The following is a 6,130-nucleotide window of genomic DNA, read 5'->3' on the forward strand; positions in this document are numbered from 1 at the left end:
GATACAGTAGTCAATATATCGTTCATAACGTAAATAGATCAGACCGTTAGCTAACTTTCCCTACGCACGGGTGAACGGTTTCCGTCGCAGTCTAACACAAGCAAACAATCGATGTCGAGCAAACATTGCACACGACTAGTGAGATATTGATATATGGCTCCCATTTTTATTTGATTCCATCAGCTGACGTTATTTATGGTTTAGATTTAATAAATAAATAAATGTTGTTATTTTTGCTGCTCATTGCAACGATAGAGTTCATGCACATGATAATTTATTTTCGATCATCGCATTTGAAGTGCAAAACCACACACATTATAACATGATTCCTTATTTGATATTTATGGCCATGGCTTGAACAATAACTTGCTTTTAGGTCATAGTTCAAAGACTAAGGTCAGCGTAGTAAATCGTTAAAATACGTTGTAAATAAACGGCTTGTCAAACGGTTTGTTTGCATGCTGACAAAACTTCAGCGATATACTTCAATTATTTGAAGTATCCTTATCGCCAATAAATATCTAGCAGCATGGTAGGATTTTCGATTTGAATAGATTTTCGATTTTTATATCCCACACTCATTTTCTCAGATTCCATACTCTAATTATAAATAAGTTCAATATATACCAAACATGTACATAGGCCTAAATCGGGTATAGTAGGTTACAATTCCCACATTTGCCTCGCTGGCATAGAATGTGAATCGAACACTATGTATCTGCTCTACGTTTACGTCATACATTTTAGTTTTAGTTTTTCTATCCCTACTTCTTTCATCTACACTATTTTCAAAAACAAATGAATTGGTCTCTTCTTGGTGGAAAAGCATAGACTGTTTGAAAGTGGTCAAATTCACGAACAAGGCAGGAGAATGGGGGATTCTTTAATATGCCTTTTGAAATGAAATATCACATTTGTTTATTAGCTGTCGGCTGTTCGAAAGTCAGATCTACAGATTTACTAAAACATCAAATACTAAGTCGGTTGAACCTTGAAAGGATACAGTATTTTCTTATTTTGGTGATCATATCTTGATAACATCACAGTACAAGCTCCACATCCTCCTTCACCACAGCCAAGTTTACTACCTGTCAAATGTACTGATTGAAATGAAATGTTGTTAAGGATCAAACACTTAAAAACACGAGATCCAAGAATTGGAAATTGCCTTTGCTTTGTGGTTTACCCCATGCCTGTGAATATATTGAGTATTAATTTGATATTATGTACATTGATTCGTTTACTTGAGAGAAAAAATCCGAAACATATATAGTAAAACAATTCAACTTTTCATCTCTATTTATTTTCGTAATATATCCTGAAAAAAGCTTGAATGAGATGTAGTTTACAATTACATATGCCCTAATTCTCTTGTTATCTAGCCATGCATCTTATGACATTGATTTCAGCTCACCTTTGCATATCAAAGCATTGCCTTTCCTGTAAATGAATAACCATTTCATGGCAAAACAAAATATTGAAAACATTGTGAAACAATGCATTCCTATTTTTCGTTACCCGATTTCAAGCATCAGAATTAACGTTATCTCATGTACTAAATAGAGCGAATGGAAAGTCAACTTTAATAGTAAATTGTGACTTCACATCAATGAAGCCTATGTTATAATGAACATTAATGTATCTATTTCCACCAGACAGTCGTGGAAATCATGGAGTATTGCTTGTTTGTTTATTTTGAATATGAAAACATTTTTTGTTTCTTTGTGTTTGTGTATTTGTTTGTTTTTTTGCCCACCTATATATATATATATATATATATATATATATATATATATATATATATATATATAATGTATTTTGTAAATCCTTTATGATTTTTTTTTCTATTCAGTCAATCTCGCAATACATTCAATTTGATCAGCAGTCCCGGTAATTAGTAATTCCTAATCCCTAAGATTGTAAAAGGGGACGGACTCGACTAGTTGCAAAGACAACTATTTTTCGTCTCCCTTTCCCATGTTGAATACTTCATACGTTGTAGAATTGTTATATATGTATATATATTTCTGGGAATAAAGATTATTATTATTATTATTATTATTATTATTATTATTATTATTATTATTATTATTATTAACATACATAGTAGCCAATCCGTACGGTACTATAATAAAAAAAAAAAACGTTTTACTGTAAAAGTAAAGGATACACTTGTTTCGTAGGTAGGACAGTAATGTTGTCTCGGGATCAATGTCTCCATCAGTTATCTGTCGATGGAATAAATGAGATGAAAATAAATAAATACTGAGATCTGTATCTGTACCGTATATATTTTACTCTTCCATGTCTGTTCGCATACATACATACATACATACATATACACACATACATACATACATACATACACACACACACACACACACACATACATACATACATACATACATACATACATACATACATACATACATACATACATACATACATACATACATATACACACATACATACATACACACACACACATACATACATACATACATACATACATACATACATACATACATACATACATACATACATACATACATACATACATGCATGCATACATACATACATACACACATACATACGTACATACGTACATACGTACATACATACATACATACATACATACATACATACATACATACATACATACATACATACATATACATTAGACAGTCGACAGTCGCACGCGCCTTTTTTGCTACGTTTTATGTAAAACTAAAGTCGTCGTCGTCGCGCTCCAATCCGGAGCAATACTACTATAATCGCATACTGATAGCGAGGGCCATCAAAAAAGGCGCGAGCAAATTTCGACAGTCTAATACATACATGTACGTAAAGTTACTAACCTTCTTCCCATTGACGAAAAATATCAACTGATCTGGAGCCTGCTCTCCGTCTCTTAAACGTGCCGTCATAGCCATGCTGCAGTTCTAGCGTATAAGACACCTTACTCCGTACAATGAGTACCGGCCACGAGTATTAGAGCCCTCAACCTATCCTCAACAGTGAACTCTAGCAAACCATTGGAGGGTGCCGTATGGCTTTGAACTACCAGAGGTACCGGTCTCTTAAGACAGTATTCTGTAAAGAAACTCACAAGGACTCAAATATTACTTTTGGGTTGAATGACTTATACGATTTGCAGCATGGGGAACGATTCAATTGAGCTCCACAATCGATTACAGCCAAATATCAAAGTTCTTTCGAGTGTTTGTACTCCAGCTAGACTTGTGGCAGCACCTCTAAACACCCGTCAGTCAGCCTCTAACTCTTATCGCCAACTGCCAGGTATTTTCTTGAGACAAATTCCATCGCTCTTAAATCGCATACGTCATCAACATTTTTATTTAAAACATAATATGGTTAACAAACAAGTTGTTTACAACAAAAGTTATTCTCTTATCCTTATTTAGTAAATGTTTATTAATAAATATAATTAATTCAGCTCAGTAATAGGCAGTTTATTGAACCTTTCTAGAATAGTCTTAGCTAAACAGCTGTTGATTCAATTGGGACACAATTTATCACTATGTGATGACATGTGACCTCTACTCATTAAGATAGAATAACATTACTTGACCGGACTCTGTCTCATTAATCAATGTGACCTTATCACTTGTGTCTTCTTGTCAATTGTGGACATATAGAATAACTACTTGACACAATTGTTTACGATGAGTGACTCGTAACACCATTACCCCCGCCAAAATATGTTTTGTCCCCAAAACACGTAACTAGTCAAAATGTAAAGGAAGCAAATTTACTCCACGAAAATATTGGAAAGAGCAGAAGTGATGGCATTGAAAGCTGAGGTTCACACATTGTCAAAGTGATTACTGAGGACAGGCGAACCCGTAGAGTTTGTATTATACATCAAGTCGAATGAAGTTGGACGGTGAATTTAGAGTAAGTAAGTAATTTGATCTTTTTTTCCTTTTTTTTTAAGAGTGAAGTTAGAAAATATGAAATTTCACTGTAAAAATTATACAGCTGAAGCCAAAAATCTGAAAATTCGTATATGTGAAGATAGCTTAAATGCCAAAGAAATGGTAAAAGGGTTTACTGATATGTCGTTAATTAGCATGTTCTCAGCCCCCTACTTGAATCACTCTAACTTGTAATAGCCATGCCATAATCTATTTTTATAAATTGTTTCAGACAAAATTCGTATTTACAGACTGCAACGTCACACAAGAAACATACAGGGATTAGAATACTACGTATACGTCATGTGTTTCCATGGTTACTTTATTCAGTACTTACATGTTAGGCCTCAGCCAATAAGAGAAATACCAATCCACAAAATTTGACAGGAAAGTATCAGTTAAAATTGACAGTATAAAAGCTTGACTGATAATTTAGTCACTGTAGAATATGAAACCATAACATAGTAAAAATGACGGCAAGTCCAAATGATATTATTTTTGAATTATGCCATGATTGGGGGTTTTACGCTTATCAACACATCATCGTTTGTAGATGTCAGGATACCTTACTTTACAGAGGTCGAAGGAAGACCAATGCAACCGTCACTAATTAGTGTGAGACGTCTTTTTGTGACGTAAATGAGGAAACCATTTCAACCTACGTACTGTAACTATGTGGTTTTTCAGTAATGATCAGAAAATATTGGTTCTCCATTTCTCACACAAAGTGATAAAATCGTCATTTTAAGATATTTCCTTTACATGTATTTCTTTATATGTATATTGTTTAGCACAATGATATAATATTTAACAACTTTCAACCACATTTCACCGATGAAAGTAGATATAACATTAGACTGACACCAGTCTAATTTAAGGTAATGAACTCCCTTCTTGACTTTTTTTTCCAGTTACTAGTAGTCTCCCAGGAGATGGGCTTTCGCATTCACCTGACTGTTTCGCAATATCATTCCCTAAGGTTATCACTTTACATTCGAGAAGACAGCTATGTTTTAAACAGTTATTTTATTCATATAGAGAATGGAAAAGGCCATTGACGCAAACAAGGCTAAGAAAACATCCACTAACAAGTACCTTCAGTCTACCCCAAAAATCCTTCCTAGTTATTAGCTGTATAGTTAATGACTTTTTAGTGACACTACAATTGATGCTATTCATAATTATTTGTAGATTAAAAGACATGTATATTTAATTAATTAAACATATTCACATACTAAATAATCCCCAAAGTGAATTCTGAAATATGTAATATTTGCTACATGTCAAGTAATTATATAATATGGCTCCATTTGATTTGTTAGTGACAATAATCATAGCATTTCTTTAATTGATAACGCATTCTGTAATATAGATGTTTCAAATTATTTGTCTATCAACATGATATTGTACAGAATGCAACCCAATAAGGTCATATACTCTCAGATGAATTGAATATTTAGGGTGGCAAAATGAAAAATAAAATACAGAAATCTTTGACAAAGAAATTGAACCTTCATAAACCAATGCCAGAAATGTCTTGTATTCCTGTTTGATATAACGTACAGGGATGAACCATACTAAAATAGAGACACATTTCACATGGCAATGCCATGGTAGGAAACAATAGAAAAAAATGATCTATTGATCTGAAATATTCTGGGTAATGTAGAATTGATAGTGCTAGGCCACTTCAGCATACAATCTCTTCATTTTAATATAGTTTCTGCGTTGCCCCCTGAAATTGACGTCATACGTACTCTTATGAATATGCACATTCTCGCATAATTTCCACAACGCAGACATAAGATGCAAGAGATGGATGTGGTATGCGACAACGCTGGTATTACTCGGCAAAAATGAAAGTTATACGCCAGTTTCTGCTGACATATTGGTCACCCCAACACATTACGTTTCCCTTGGGCTTAACCCGCGCGAAAAGAACTAAAGAACTGCGCTGGCATGACCCACAGTCCCTCAAGGAAACGTGTGTTACCCTCCTGACAAATAAACATATATATGATAGTATGTGTGTACCTGTGCCTCTGTGTGTGTGTGTGTGTGTGTGTGTGTGTGTGTGTGTGTGTGATCCATACCAATTAAACTGGCATATTAAGTAAAATCCATTGAGGAAAATATTAGTTATGTGATTATTGTATTTTTTATTAAGCCATCCATAGATCTTGTCCTTCATC

General features: G+C 33.9%; 1 pseudogene; it reads right to left on the reverse strand.

Moving 5' to 3' along the window:
- Positions 1-2,933, reverse strand: part of LOC144435491 (xanthine dehydrogenase/oxidase-like) — a 25,838-nt pseudogene extending 22,905 nt beyond the window's left edge.
- Positions 2,934-6,130: the final 3,197 nt, after the last annotated feature.

This window comes from Glandiceps talaboti, chromosome 5, assembly GCF_964340395.1.
Source record: "Glandiceps talaboti chromosome 5, keGlaTala1.1, whole genome shotgun sequence".
In the NCBI taxonomy this organism is placed as follows: domain Eukaryota; kingdom Metazoa; phylum Hemichordata; class Enteropneusta; family Spengelidae; genus Glandiceps; species Glandiceps talaboti.